The 16,456-nt window shown below is 40.1% G+C and overlaps 2 long non-coding RNA genes across 2 annotated transcripts; both read right to left on the minus strand.

Annotated features, from left to right (window-relative positions):
• Nucleotides 1-10,703: 10,703 nt before the first annotated feature.
• On the minus strand, nt 10,704-13,857 carry LOC123153534 (uncharacterized). The gene is made up of 4 exons (XR_006476525.1): nt 13,810-13,857; nt 13,623-13,689; nt 12,178-12,265; nt 10,704-10,733 (listed from the first exon to the last, which is right to left on the minus strand). It is a non-coding gene; the product is annotated as an uncharacterized lncRNA (long non-coding RNA).
• Nucleotide 13,858: 1 nt separating this feature from the next.
• On the minus strand, nt 13,859-14,882 carry LOC123153535 (uncharacterized). The gene is made up of 4 exons (XR_006476526.1): nt 14,828-14,882; nt 14,636-14,716; nt 14,071-14,257; nt 13,859-13,942 (listed from the first exon to the last, which is right to left on the minus strand). It is a non-coding gene; the product is annotated as an uncharacterized lncRNA (long non-coding RNA).
• Between the last annotated feature and the right edge of the window lie 1,574 nt (nt 14,883-16,456).

The following is a 16,456-nucleotide window of genomic DNA, read 5'->3' on the forward strand; positions in this document are numbered from 1 at the left end:
CCCTAGCTTGAGTCAATCGAGCTCTACTTTTGCTACTTTGTGAATCTGGAGAGATTGTCAACTTGTTTGTAATTTTGCCGATGATGTTGTAGTTGATCCGTGCATGCTATGTTATTGTTCTTGCCATGTATAGCTTGCATTTTGTGTCTTCTTAATGGGTGTATGCTTAGCTTGTCATGACTTTGTATGTAGTGAGTGCATCGAGCTCATAAACATGCCTACTTGAGTTATGTTTCAGCATGTGCCAGTTTTCACTAAGTCTGAGAACTGATTATGTTTTTGCCATGTTCACATGCTTGCAATTGTATTTTCTGATCCCTTTTGGCTACGGCGTCGAACCTCGGGAACCGTGTTCCCAGATCCAGATCCAAATTTTAGGGTTGACCCCGTTTTTTTCCCTAAGTCCCTAATTGTTTTGCTCATGTTCATAGGCTCGTAACTCTGTATCCGTAGCTCTGTTTTGGGCATATAGTATATCTAAATGTTCATCTCAGAGAGTACATCATTTCATTCCATTGCATCATTTTCATTTGAGTTCATCTTGATGCCCGAAATACTGTTAGAAGAAGGCTACTTGAGATATTTGTCAGATCTGCCATATGTTCATGTTGTTTCCTAGTGATCCGTGCCTCTTTTGAGGATGATCAGTAAGGATGTTTTGTTGATCTTGTAGTGATCTATCCATCCATGTCTTTGTTTGAAATTATGGAGCACCCTAGCTTGAGTCAATCGAGCTCTACTTTTGCTACTTTGTGAATCTCGGCAGATTGTCAACTTGTTTGTAATTTTGCCGATGATGTTGTAGTTGATCCGTGCATGCTATGCTATTGTTCTTGCCATGTATAGCTTGCATTTTGTGTCTTCTTAGTGGGTGTGTGCTTAGCTTGTCATGACTTTGTCTGTAGTGAGTGCATCGAGCTCGTAAACATGCCTACTTGAGTTATGTTTCAGCATGTGCCAGTTTTCACTAAGTCTGAGAACTGATTATGTTTTTGCCATGTTCACATGCTTGCAATTGTATTTTCTGATCCCTTTTGGCTACAGCGTCGAACCTCGGGAACCGTGTTCCCAGATCCAGATCCAAATTTTAGGTTTGACCCTGTTTTTTCCCCTAAGTCCCTTATTTTTTTGCTCATGTTCGTAGCCTCGTAACTTTGCATCTGTAGCTCCGTTTTGGGCATATAGCATATTTAAATGTTCACCTCAGAGAGTACATCATTTCATTCCATTGCACCATTTTCATTTGAGTTCGTCTTGATACCCGAAATGCTGTTAGAAGAGGGCTACTTGAGATATTTGTCAGATCTGCTGCTCCATTTAGCTTTTTGTCATTTTTGCCATGATTGTCGTGTGCATGCTATGCCCATGAGTTCTACATATGTTTTGATAAGGGTTTTGTCATCTTTCCAGAGGTGCAACCCATGTATTTTTTTGATGTGTGTGGTGACTATCACAAGCTTGCAAAGTGGTGCTCTTGGTAATCTTCATTTCAGGGACTTAGCATTTCCACCAAGTCCTTGAGCTGTTTATCTCATATTGCCATATGTTCATGTTGTTTACTAGTGATATGTGCCTCTTTTGAGGATGATCAGTAAGGATGTTTTGTTAATCTTGTATTGATCTATCCATCCATGTCTTTGTTTGCAATTATGGAGCACCCTAGCTTGAGTCAATCGAGCTCTACTTTTGCTACTTTGTGAATCTGGGCAGATTGTCAACTTTTCGCAATTTTGCCGATGATGTTGTAGTTGATCCGTGCATACTATGCTATTGTTCTTGCCATGTCTATCTTGCATTTTGTGTCTTCTTAATGGGTGTATGCTTAGCTTGTCATGATTTGCTCTGTAGTGAGTGCATCGAGCTCGTAAACATGCCTACTTGAGTTATGTTTCAGCATGTGCCAGTTTTCACTAAGTCTGAGAACTGATTATGTTTTTGCCATGTTCACATGCTTGCAATTGTATTTTCTGATCCCTTTTGGCTACGGCGTCGAACCTCGGGAACCGTGTTCCCAGATCCAGATCCAAATTTTAGGGTTGACCCCGTTTTTTTCCCTAAGTCCCTAATTGTTTTCCTCAAGTTCATAGGCTCGTAACTCTGCATCCGTAGCTCCGTTTTGGGCATATAGTATATCTAAATGTTCATCTCAGAGAGTACATCATTTCATTCCATTGCATCATTTTCATTTGAGTTCATCTTGATGCCCGAAATGCTGTTAGAAGAAGGCTACTTGAGATATTTGTCAGATCTGCCATATGTTCATGTTGTTTCCTAGTGATCCGTGCCTCTTTTGAGGATGATCAGTAAGGATGTTTTGTTAATCTTGTAGTGATCTATCCATCCATGTCTTTGTTTGAAATTATGGAGCACCCTAGCTTGAGTCAATCGAGCTCTACTTTTGCTACTTTGTGAATCTGGGCAGATTGTCAACTTGTTTGTAATTTTGCCGATGATGTTGTAGTTGATCCGTGCATGCTATGCTATTGTTCTTGCCATGTATAGCTTGATTTTTGTGTCTTCTTAATGGGTGTATGCTTAGCTTGTCATGACTTTGTCTGTAGTGAGTGCATCGAGCTCGTAAACATGCCTACTTGAGTTATGTTTCAGCATGTGCCAGTTTTCAATAAGTCTGAGGACTGATTATGTTTTTGCCATGTTCACATGCTTGCAATTGTATTTTCTGATCCCTTTTGGCTACGGCGTCGAACCTCGGGAACCGTGTTCCTAGATCCAGATCCAAATTTTAGGGTTGACCCCGTTTTTTTCCCTAAGTCCCTAATTGTTTTGCTCAAGTTCATAGGCTCGTAACTCTGCATCCGTAGCTCCGTTTTGGGCATATAGTATATCTAAATGTTCATCTCAGAGAGTACATCATTTCATTCCATTGCATCATTTTCATTTGAGTTCATCTTGATGCCCGAAATGCTGTTAGAAGAAGGCTACTTGAGATATTTGTCAGATCTGCCATATGTTCATGTTGTTTCCTAGTGATCCGTGCCTCTTTTGAGGATGATCAGTAAGGATGTTTTGTTAATCTTGTAGTGATCTATCCATCCATGTATTTGTTTGAAATTATGGAGCACCCTAGCTTGAGTCAATCGAGCTCTACTTTTGCTACTTTGTGAATCTGGGCAGATTGTCAACTTGTTTGTAATTTTGCCGATGATGTTGTAGTTGATCCGTGCATGCTATGCTATTGTTCTTGCCATGTATAGCTTGCATTTTGTGTCTTCTTAATGGGTGTATGCTTAGCTTGTCATGACTTTGTCTGTAGTGAGTGCATCGAGCTCGTAAACATGCCTACTTGAGTTATGTTTCAGCATGTGCCAGTTTTCACTAAGTCTGAGGTCTGATTATGTTTTTGCCATGTTCACATGCTTGCAATTGTATTTTCTGATCCCTTTTGGCTACGGCGTCGAACCTCGGGAACCGTGTTCCCAGATCCAGATCCAAATTTTAGGGTTGACCCCATTTTTTTCCCTAAGTCCCTAATTGTTTTGCTCAAGTTCATAGGCTCGTAACTCTGCATCCGTAGCTCCGTTTTGGGCATATAGTATATCTAAATGTTCATCTCAGAGAGTACATCATTTCATTCCATTGCATCATTTTCATTTGAGTTCATCTTGATGCCCGAAATGCTGTTAGAAGAAGGCTACTTGAGATATTTGTCAGATCTGCCATATGTTCATGTTGTTTCCTAGTGATCCGTGCCTCTTTTGAGGATGATCAGTAAGGATATTTTGTTAATCTTGTAGTGATCTATCCATCCATGTCTTTGTTTGAAATTATGGAGCACCCTAGCTTGAGTCAATCGAGCTCTACTTTTGCTACTTTGTGAATCTGGGCAGATTGTCAACTTGTTTGTAATTTTGCCGATAATGTTGTAGTTGATCCGTGCATGCTATGCTATTGTTCTTGCCATGTATAGCTTGCATTTTGTGTCTTCTTAATGGGTGTGTGCTTAGCTTGTCATGACTTTGTCTGTAGTGAGTGCATCGAGCTCGTAAACATGCCTACTTGAGTTATGTTTCAGCATGTGCCAGTTTTCACTAAGTCTGAGAACTGATTATGTTTTTGCCATGTTCACATGCTTGCAATTGTATTTTCTGATCCCTTTTGGCTACGGCTTCGAACCTCAGGAACCGTGTTCCCAGATCCAGATCCAAATTTTAGGGTTGACCCTGTTTTTTCCCCTAAGTCCCTTATTTTTTTGCTCATGTTCATAGCCTCGTAACTTTGCATCTGTAGCTCCGTTTTGGGCATATAGCATATTTAAATGTTCACCTCGGAGAGTACATCATTTCATTCCATTGCATCATTTTGATTTGAGTTCGTCTTGATACCCGAAATGCTGTTAGAAGAGGGCTACTTGAGATATTTGTCAGATCTGCTGCTCCATTTAGATTTTTGTCATTTTTGCCATGATTATTGTGTGCATGCTATGCCCATGAGTTCTACATATGTTTTGATAAGGGTTTTGTCATCTTTCCAGAGGTGCAACCCATGTATTTTTTTGATGTGTGTGGTGACTATCACAAGCTTGCAAAGTGGTGCTCTTGGTAATCCTCATTTCAGGGACTTAGCATTTCCACTAAGTCCTTGAGCTGTTTATCTCATATTGCCATATGTTCATGTTGTTTCCTAGTGATCTGTGCCTCTTTTGAGGATGATCAGTAAGGATGTTTTGTTAATCTTGTAGTGATCTATCCATCCATGTCTTTGTTTGGAATTATGGAGCACCCTAGCTTGAGTCAATCGAGCTCTACTTTTGCTACTTTGTGAATCTGGGCAGATTGTCAACTTTTCGCAATTTTGCCGATGATGTTGTAGTTGATCCGTGCATGTTATGCTATTGTTCTTGCCATGTCTATCTTGCATTTTGTGTCTTCTTAATGGGTGTATGCTTAGCTTGTCATGACTTGCTCTGTAGTGAGTGCATCGAGCTCGTAAACATGCCTACTTGAGTTATGTTTCAGCATGTGCCAGTTTTCACTAAGTCTGAGAACTGATTATGTTTTTGCCATGTTCACATGCTTGCAATTGTATTTTCTGATCCCTTTTGGCTACGGCGTCGAACCTCGGGAACCGTGTTCCCAGATCCAGATCCAAATTTTAGGGTTGACCCCGTTTTTTTCCCTAAGTCCCTAATTGTTTTGCTCATGTTCATAGGCTCGTAACTCTGCATCCGTAGCTCCGTTTTGGGCATATAGTATATCTAAATGTTCATCTCAGAGAGTACATCATTTCATTCCATTGCATCATTTTCATTTGAGTTCATCTTGATGCCCGAAATGCTGTTAGAAGAAGGCTACTTGAGATATTTGTCAGATCTGCCATATGTTCATGTTGTTTCCTAGTGATCCGTGCCTCTTTTGAGGATGATCAGTAAGGATGTTTTGTTAATCTTGTAGTGATCTATCCATTCATGTCTTTGTTTGAAATTATGAAGCACCCTAGCTTGAGTCAATCGAGCTCTACTTTTGCTACTTTGTGAATCTGGGCAGATTGTCAACTTGTTTGTAATTTTGCCGATGATGTTGTAGTTGATCCGTGCATGCTATGCTATTGTTCTTGCCATGTATAGCTTGCATTTTGTGTCTTCTTAATGGGTGTGTGCTTAGCTTGTCATGACTTTGTCTATAGTGAGTGCATCGAGCTCGTAAACATGCCTACTTGAGTTATGTTTCAGCATGTGCCAGTTTTCACTAAGTCTGAGAACTGATTATGTTTTTGCCATGTTCACATGCTTGCAATTGTATTTTCTGATCCCTTTTGGCTACGGCGTCGAACCTCGGGAACCGTGTTCCCAGATCCAGATCCAAATTTTAGGGTTGACCCCATTTTTTTCCCTAAGTCCCTAATTGTTTTGCTCAAGTTCATAGGCTCGTAACTCTGCATCCGTAGCTCCGTTTTGGGCATATAGTATATCTAAATGTTCATCTCAGAGAGTACATCATTTCATTCCATTGCATCATTTTCATTTGAGTTCATCTTGATGCCCGAAATGCTGTTAGAAGAAGGCTACTTGAGATATTTGTCAGATCTGCCATATGTTCATGTTGTTTCCTAGTGATCCGTGCCTCTTTTGAGGATGATCAGTAAGGATATTTTGTTAATCTTGTAGTGATCTATCCATCCATGTCTTTGTTTGAAATTATGGAGCACCCTAGCTTGAGTCAATCGAGCTCTACTTTTGCTACTTTGTGAATCTGGGCAGATTGTCAACTTGTTTGTAATTTTGCCGATAATGTTGTAGTTGATCCGTGCATGCTATGCTATTGTTCTTGCCATGTATAGCTTGCATTTTGTGTCTTCTTAATGGGTGTGTGCTTAGCTTGTCATGACTTTGTCTGTAGTGAGTGCATCGAGCTCGTAAACATGCCTACTTGAGTTATGTTTCAGCATGTGCCAGTTTTCACTAAGTCTGAGAACTGATTATGTTTTTGCCATGTTCACATGCTTGCAATTGTATTTTCTGATCCCTTTTGGCTACGGCTTCGAACCTCAGGAACCGTGTTCCCAGATCCAGATCCAAATTTTAGGGTTGACCCTGTTTTTTCCCCTAAGTCCCTTATTTTTTTGCTCATGTTCATTGCCTCGTAACTTTGCATCTGTAGCTCCGTTTTGGGCATATAGCATATTTAAATGTTCACCTCAGAGAGTACATCATTTCATTCCATTGCCTCATTTTCATTTGAGTTTGTCTTGATACCCGAAATGCTGTTAGAAGAGGGATACTTGAGATATTTGTCAGATCTGCTGCTCCATTTAGCTTTTTGTCATTTTTGCCATGATTATTGTGTGCATGCTATGCCCATGAGTTCTACATATGTTTTGATAAGGGTTTTGTCATCTTTCCAGAGGTGCAACCCATGTATTTTTTTGATGTGTGTGGTGACTATCACAAGCTTGCAAAGTGGTGCTCTTGGTAATCCTCATTTCAGGGACTTAGCATTTCCACTAAGTCCTTGAGCTGTTTATCTCATATTGCCATATGTTCATGTTGTTTCCTAATGATCCGTGCCTCTTTTGAGGATAGTCAGTAAGGATGTTTTTTTAATCTTGTATTGTTCTATCCATCCATGTCTTTGTTTGAAATTATGCAGCACCCTAGCTTGAGTCAATCGAGCTCTACGTTTGCTACTTTGTGAATCTAGGCAGATTGTCAACTTGTTTACAATTTTGCCGATGATGTTGTAGTTGATCCGTGCATGCTATGCTATTGTTCTTGCCATGTCTAGCTTGCATTTTGTCTCTTCTTAATGGGTGTATGCTTAGCTTGTCATGACTTGCTCTGTAGTGAGTGCATCGAGCTCGTAAACATGCCTACTTGAGTTATGTTTCAGCATGTGCCAGTTTTCACTAAGTCTGAGAACTGATTATGTTTTTGCCATGTTCACATGCTTGCAATTGTATTTTTTGATCCCTTTTGGCTACGGCGTCGAACCTCGGGAACCGTGTTCCCAGATCCAGATCCAAATTTTAGGGTTGACCCCGTTTTTTTCCCTAAGTCCCTATTTTTTTTGCTCATGTTCATAGCCTCATAACTCTGCATCCGTAGCTCCGTTTTGGGCATATAGCATATCTAAGTGTTCATCTTAGAGAGTACATCATTTCATTCCACTAGATGACCCGTTGCGCCAATGGCGCAAAGGCCGAATGTAAGCTAATCGGTGTGAGAGTATGCTCTAACCTATTATTGTTCAAAAAGAATAGCTTATATACATTGGTTGAATGTGTACAGGATCGATTGGGAAATCTTAATATGAGCTTGTAAGTGCTGCAGATATGATCACAGGGAATGTTTGATGCAAACATTAGTGTGAAAGCATGGATAAAAGGAAAGGTTGTTTGCTTCGGTCATAGTGTTGTGAAACAACAGTAGAAGAGGAGACCTTCACATATATACAATAAGCGATGGTAAACCGCTCTTGACTATACAGACAACAATAAAATCTAAAGATCGTAAACTACATCATAGACTACTTTTCACCATAGAGGCAGCAAGGGAGGACTAAAGTCTATACATATCTTGTTGGGATTAGTCCAAAATGGGAAAGATGCTGGTCTGATAGATATGAAACAAAAGGTGGTTGTTGCGGTAACCGATGAAGCACGCTATCCAGGATACATTCAGCAAAGTTTACCAGAAACTGTTTCTGGTTGCTTCAAGGCGCTGCTCAAACTTCATAGCAATGTAGCGTAGCCTTTGCGTCAGTCCTTCGATGCTTGCAAGAGCTGTTTTCATAACTCCTTTGGTGTTGTCCTGACCTTTCAGGTGGCGAGCAGCTGTTGTGTTTTCTATCCGGGCAGAATATGAGTTCATGTACCTGACAGCGTAGTAGCATGTTTTGCGCAGCTTCTTGATTGTCTCATTGGATGAAGTCAACCATTTGACCAGGTGCGTCACTTGATTTTCTAGCCTCTTGACATGGGTGTAGTGGTAGCCCCTCATTTCTTTGCCATATGCATTCTCCATGGATCTAATAGCCTCCATAGCAGCAGTCTTCTGCATCTTCATAGCTATCTAAGATTGCACCTGGTATAGAACTCGGGACAAGTGAACCATCTAGCAATTCCGCCTGGGTATATTTTGTGCTGGTAAGTTGCAGGGGGAAGCTTTAGAGCTTGCAGCATGAGGCCAATGTGAGCATAAGGAATCACTATCAGGTAGTCATTATCCTGTAGGGACAAAGCAAGGGTAAATTTTTTTTCTCAGAAAATAATAGCTGAACCAATAGATGAGAAGTGCTAAAAGCTCCTAGCCTAATTAACCTAATGGCGGAACATTAATCCCTCAATTTAGCAAATAATTGAAGATATACCGCAACCATATAGATCTAATAGCAGCAGTCTTAACCAATGACAATAAATAAACTACCACTATTTTCTCCCGTAAATAAACTGCAAATAATTAACATAAGCATTAAATCCGTCACCCAAATTAACTTAATAGGTTAACACTTATCTTTCTCTAATGAAATAAATAACATAATGCATCACCGCAAGACAGTATAAATTTCACACTCAAAATCTAATCAAAACTGCATCTTGTGCCATTTATGACACTTGGATCAACATTTAAGGGAATAACAATAGATCACTGTCAAGTGGGAACGTTTTACTGAATTTCAACTTATATGATAAAATTATTAGGCAAGCTTTGAAAATAAGTTTATAAGCTTTCAGAATCCTATCCGCAAGCACATGAAGATAGTAGAAGAAATTGACTTAATTTCATGATCAAAATAGGCAGATTAGGGAAATGATTCTAGAATAGAAGAACATAATAGCAAAATATAATTTTACATTTGTGCATTATAAGTACTGAAGGCTAAATATTGCAACGATTTGCATTTGGTTTTCAAATATTTCACATAGAAAGAACAAATAATTATGTAGTTATCATCTACAGCTATAGAGACAGATCCTTCTCAAATCTCTGTTATCACGAAGATTTCAAGAAAGCAAATGGATTGAAAAAACAAAGAACTGAAACAAAAAACATGGCATACGAAATAAAATAAACCAATATCTTGCATTTGAGAAATAGTGATTCCCTTAGTTATTTGAAATGGGGTAGTATCAAGCCTTACGTATAGTAAGCCTTGTTTATCCTTATAAAATTTATATCAAACAATTTACAACTATGTACATGAAAGAAAAATACACCTAAAGAATTTCATAAACCGGTCTACGGGTCGCATATCTCTAGAATTACTCAATCTGGAATACTGGACACGAGAAAGCAAATTGTATTGTTCAGTTCTTATCAAGCCAGGAAGAAAATACGAGGTGAAATTCATATATACAAAGTTCAGTAAACACACCGGTAAGGTTAGATGCAAGAATCAAATTTTGTGCTGTGGAGACGAGAAATGAGCGATGATTACAGAAAACAATCAGCAAGAACTTCATAAAGGCTACGAACTCATCATGGAAACCTGCCCAGCGCATGTTTAACAAATTTTGTAGTATATACAGCTAGGTCTAGTTTAAATTAAGAATGAACACGAATACATATATAATATCACAATTACTACAGGTGGAATGCAGATCCGGAGAAGAAAAGGTGTCATGTTCAGGAAAATCACAAATTAGGGGCCAATAACGTAGGAAAGTCACAAATTAGGGGCCAATAACGTGAGTAAGAGAGGGGGGCAGGAGGAGGCAGGAGGAGGAGGTACGTGAGTAAGAGAGGGGGAGCAGGAGGCTATCTCTACGATGAATGGAGTATAACAGGTTTTTAGAATATTACATTGGGCACAGGCGTTCCTGTCCTTGACGCTATTGATCCTGGGGAACCCTCGTCACAGACGATACCAATGTCCATGTCCTCCATGCGTGAGCTTCTAGATCTGAGATTGAAGAGGATACTACAGTCAGGAGAAAGGAAATAGAGAAGGAGATTGGAAAGCAAGGATGAATCAGAAGGAAATAGTGAAAGAGATTGTATAGCAAGTGATGAATCACCTCTTTCTGTACCACGGGCTGATGGATCGTTGGTGGAGCCACGCCGGTCAGTAGGGATATTGTTGGTTACTGTTTCTGTTCATGATTATTGTTTCTCCTGGAACAGTGTGTGCTAAATGATAGTGCTATATCCCTTGAGTGGAAGGTGGTCGCTGCCAGGTAGGGCATGCCTCTTCCTTGCTTAGCATACAAGCAACATCCACCTTCATGGCCTGATGCATAAGAAATGTCCTCTCAAGAACCATATCCATTCAAGTAGGCTGTAAAGGGAAAGAAAGATAAAGATAAACGATTAACAATGTTGATATCATGAAGCAAGACATGTGGAAACAGAAGCAAATGTGTCACATATTGAAGAAAAGTATTTTAACCATTAAGATGGGTACAGAAGCTAATATCACGCTTATTATTACACAACTGATTAAGTATAAATAAGTGAAGCATTCGTTGGTGTACAATATTAGCATGTAGGCCTAGGATATGGTTCCATTCTTAGTCCATCTGGAGCAGCAAGTATAGTTATTATCTCTAGCATATCTTGCTTTTCAGACCATCTGCAGCTGCCCATATAGTTAAAAGGCCAAATGACCAAAATACAAATTCAGATGAGGAGATATTAGCAAATAAATGCTTAGCATTACAGATAGTACATAACAATCAAATTTTTGCTACTGAAGTGCATGTCCTTTTCTGTGAAATTAATGGTCGGGTGGAACATATATATTCACCAAGTATATCCACTCTTCTCAGACCAAGACTACACAATGAGGTATCATCTGTTTCCTAATTACACTGTAACCTGAAATCTGTGTGCATATGCACATGGGCATATCCATTTTATTCCTAATAGGAAAATATGCCAAAACATCGGTCACTTTCTCTTTTGAGCTGGAAAGACTGATCACTTGGTTAATATGCATGCAGACGCCTCTAATCTAAATAGAGGAACTGAAAAATCCGTCACTATGATTTTATTAACTATATACATATACATTCCAGTCAAGCGCCTTTCTAGAAAATGACATGCTTAGCAGTGATTTTCTTAAATATGCACCACCAAATATTGAAAGGTAGAATAATATCATCATCCTTTTAGTTCCCATCCATATGGAGGAGCATAAAGATAGAAAAAATGTTAGTACTGTATGCACCTTTTACTAAAGTATCACCTTCATAGCTAGCAAGAAAAAACGGAGCTTGGAAGTTCTGAATCTTTTGTTGATCACAACAATGGTGTGAGCTCATTGGATAAGAATATAACAAATATTTGCTATCTTCATCTCCAGAGAGAGAACATATTCACATGATAAATTAGCAGCCAATTGTCCAAACTTAAATACAGAATGCAATGCGAAGAACTGCCCACCTAATCATTGCCAACTACATCGCCAGGAGTATATTGAGAGAAATCATCAAATCTGGCCAGAACAAAAGATTCCCATGTAGCTAGCTTAATTAGTATATGTCCAAAATATTGTTTCCAAAAAGAAACATGAGTTACAGTTTAGTAGGACCGAGAAGGATTCAAGATTATAAAAGGAGCTGGGATACACATTCTTATTAAAATTATTGGTTCAGATCTGTGTAGCTTTCAAGGGGCTACCAATCAATCCATATGTCCATCAATGCAATACTTTCAGAAGGGCACCACTCAATCCATTTGAGCATCTCCTTTTTGCATTAATAGAAGAGGAGCTAGCATACCTGTAGATGGGTTGGTGATGGTGAGGTCGCCAGCAAGTAGACCTAGCTGCAGAGGACACCGCCTCCCCCGCACTGTACTGCGTCAAACCTGGAAGTGCACATATTAAAGCAAGAGTTTATCTACCACATAAGAAAGCACATACATAAAAGCAGCAACAATTGAGTTGGGCACACACGAACATTGACAAAGCAAATAAGGAGAAGGCATGCGGCTGGCTACCGAAAATAGAGAAAACCACACAAGCATGGATATGAATACATAAATAAATATACACAGGGCGACCCAACCTTGAGTCACAGAACCTCTTTTCCTCCAGTCATGCCAGTGCCTTGAGAATTATTTGTCTTCGTACACATGCTAGCGGTTACACTCGACACTTGTTTAAAAGCAGAGAATGACATGTACATGAGTGGACGACATGATGGCCTTGATGGAAAATGAAACGTACACAGCAAATCATCCCCCCTTGAAGCCAATACAAAAACGACGGTCTCACTCATTTGACCCGAATAATGAACACAACATATTTATGCCCGAAGAAATAGTTTTTTGCTACAAATAGATGAATCAAAGTAAATAAGAATATTTTGTCCTATAAGCAAAAAAAAACTCTAGACAAACACAACCAAAATGTACGCACTGAAGCACAAGATTTCCTCGGCACAACACACCTAAAAAATGTTGGCGCATGAGAAGCTACTTCCTATATGAACACAGAAGAAACCAATCATCATGCATTCTGAATCTAATTCCAATGCATACAAAATGCACACCTGATCATCAACCAAGTTCTTTAGGTAAATCAGTTACTTTGAATGAGCGTACACATTTGAGTTATCTTAGCTGCTCAAGGCCTGAACCAAACATTGATTACCACTATTAATCCATACATACAACAATAATCATAGCTTGAGTGCTTAGCTGCGTACCACCCATGTACATGGTTAGAAAACTGCAATGCTTACAATTTTAAGGACCCATCACCCATATAAAAGGAAATGAACCTTCAGAATGTGATATTACTTGTTTCTTCTCTCTCAGTAAAACAACTCATGGTTTTCTCTTGAGGAGAAAGGGGGGTCAGCTAGGAGGGAGGTCGAGGAGGAGGGACGGTCGCATGCTGTCATGGTCACATTGCCTAGCATGATTCAGAATCCAAACAAAATAATTTTGAAATTCACCATCAAATGTAAAATTTCTTATGATTACCAAAATGAAAACATCATATAATGCATCTTCTGTAAAGCAAAGAAACCACACATATATCTTTTTCCTTGAAACTGAATGATCCTTAGCACCAGCCCAAAACAACATTCTACTATCAAAATCCACAAATTAGTAAAAGAAACATTTGCATCACATTTTTACTACCTGTACAAACATGCCTTGCCAAAGTTGAAACATAAGTAAAGCAAAAGTATTTTTCTCAGACTCACACACACACCTTTTAACTGCGGACAAGAAGGGTGATGCCTCAAAAAACTTCCAAAGATCCTAAAACCTCCAATTTTCTGGACAAAATAAAGAAACAGTAACTGATTAAAATCCTATTCAAAAATTCCTAGCTAATTATCAGATCATGAATAAGATTGTAACATCCTGGGTGCCAATAATCACCGAGGAAAAATCACCTGAACTGACCATACATAGTCTGTGAAGCAAGAGTGAGCCCGTGATTGTTGGAGCTACTTGACAACGATGGTGGCTGCTGCTCCTGTACCACACTGACAGCTCGAACATCCAGGCATAGCCGAGGGAGAGCCGCTGCTTTAGCACGAGCACACGTTAATTAAAAGGATAAACTCAAATCCCTAACAAGAACTTTCTTTTAGAACAAACTCAGAGGGGACTGAATTGGAACAAACTGAAAGTGGCTGGAAGAGGTAAATCACCTTGGACCGGTGCTTAGATCGCCAGAATTAGAATTAGAACACTTCATTGATTTGTAAGGGGAGTCGTGATGCTTTTGCTTTGGTACCAGTTGCTTCTTTCCAACATCAGACTCCTGTTTATTAGTTAGTGATCGACACATTACAGGTTGTATGTTCCTTCCTAAGTTGAGAATTTCATACCTCTTCCCTGCAATAACCCAACAGATCAATATTCAGGTGAAGCTATTACTTACAGTTTCACAATTTGATTTTTTTCCTATTTATGTTACCAATGTTGCATTTGGAGAAGTTAAAAGTCAAGATGATATCTAGAATGGTGCAGACCTGATAGTGAGCTAATAGTTCAATCTCAAAATTTCAAGCAAAGTAACATCACTTAAACTGAATGTGGATTGTTCAGATAGTCCATATCAGCATCACTGCTTTCATTCATCAAGAAAAGCTAGTACAGAGCCATTATGCCTCCATGAAGTTTGCACCTGGCATCCTGGTAGCATCCAAGACTGGAAGTGACACCGACGTTGACCGAGAAGCATTCAATATTATAAAAGAAGTTGGGATATACATTTTTATTGAAGTTCTTGGCTGCTGAGATGTGTATCTTTCAGGTGGGTACCACTCAATCCATATGTCCATCCCTACAATACTACAGCAGAAAGACAAAATTTAAAACTATATCTCATTGGCTACTCTCCAGATTTGAGCTTCTCCTTTTGTGCATTTGCATCAAAGAAGAGAAGAGGAGGAGCTAGCATACCTACAGATGGGCTGGTGACGGTGAAGTAGCCCGCAAGTACACGCAACTCTGACACGGGAAGCCAGCTCCTCCACACTGCTAAGACACGGGAAACAATAAAGTAATAAGTCTCAATGGACGACCACTATTTTGAGCAGGTTTGCAGAGCGAAAGACGAACTTGGTTTTACACGTGCTTTTCTTGAACAGTTCTACATAGGGAATGAAGATACTCGAGTGGTTCACGATGCTTATGGCAGTTCGCGATGCTTACTTGGACTGCACTGGGAAAATTAAGAAGGATTTAAAGGCAAGCATAAAGAACCCATATATAATACAAACTGAGACACATGGTTACCGTTGGCATCTTCAGTGGCATCTGGTTCTTCTTGTATAACTGTCACTTTCTGCAAGCAAGGAGTAAAGTTGTCAACATGATATATTTCTTCGTGCTTTAGTTGGGATCGTTAATTGGAAAGCATGAGTATATTTATAAATCTGAAACTTGCTCAAGTGATTTTGATTCACAAGTTTTATAATTAAGCACGGGTTCACATTATCTAGAGACTCAGAGTTAGATTTTAGGCTATATCTATGGCACACAGTACTGTATCTTGTATGCATAGGACTATTATTTTGCGTATTTCCATCGAAGATTCTATTTGTGCAGACTTTTTGTACATATATATTTGTTCACCAACCATTTATTTTCTGTTGAAACGAAGGTAATACTTGATTATCAACTTTTCAAATCTATATCATTGTTTTGCTGCAACATAGCATAGTGAGGCATTGCTAGCTAGAATCCTAATTCGCATATCAAGAGGGATAAAGGGGAGGATGGTAGGAAGGCTAGAGATTGCAATTAGCCACATCAAATACATCAACGCACATGTTCCTGCCAGTGGCCTACCAAGTAGAGCGAAGACAAACCTGAGTTGGAACAGGCTGCAGGTTGGAGTCGGTACGGTGGCGGCCTCTCGCAAGGAGATCCCTGGATCGAATCCCCGTGCGCCCCTGCTCGCTTGAGGAGGCGGATCCGCCACTCCTCTCAGCCGGACTGGGAGGAGGAAGATGCGGCTGGTCGAGGCCCGGCCATGGAAGGAGAACCACCTGGTTCCTCTTGCCCGCCTCCCGATCTGTTGCCTCCTCGTCCGATCTGTTGCCTCCTCGTCCACATCACGTGGTCTGGCTGTGTTGGTTGGGTGAGGAGGCAAAGAGAGGAGGAGGTGTTGGAGGCGGGGGAGACAGGCGGCCGAGAGGGAGGAGAAGCAGCGGCGGCGGCGGCGGCATGGAGAAGAGGAGCGGGATGGGAAGAGACGAGGGAGAGAAAGGGGGTGAGGAGGGAGATATTTCTGGCTGGCGCTGGTTTAGTGGGTACCATAGGAGCGTCGCTTTTCTCTTCGCGTGGTTCGCTGCACCCCACGCGTGGCGCGGTTCGGTTGACTTTTTTTTCCTCGCGTGGTACCGTGTACTGGTGGCATCAGTTGTGCCTACGAGTCCATGAGGCTTTATATGTTAGATTGCATCATTTTTATTTGAGTTCATCTTGATGCCCGAAATGCTATTAGAAGAGGGCTACTTGAGATATTTGTCAGATCTGCCATATGTTCATGTTGTTTCCTAGTGATCTGTGCCTCTTTTGAGGATG

This window comes from Triticum aestivum, chromosome 7A, assembly GCF_018294505.1.
Source record: "Triticum aestivum cultivar Chinese Spring chromosome 7A, IWGSC CS RefSeq v2.1, whole genome shotgun sequence".
NCBI lineage: Eukaryota > Viridiplantae > Streptophyta > Magnoliopsida > Poales > Poaceae > Triticum > Triticum aestivum.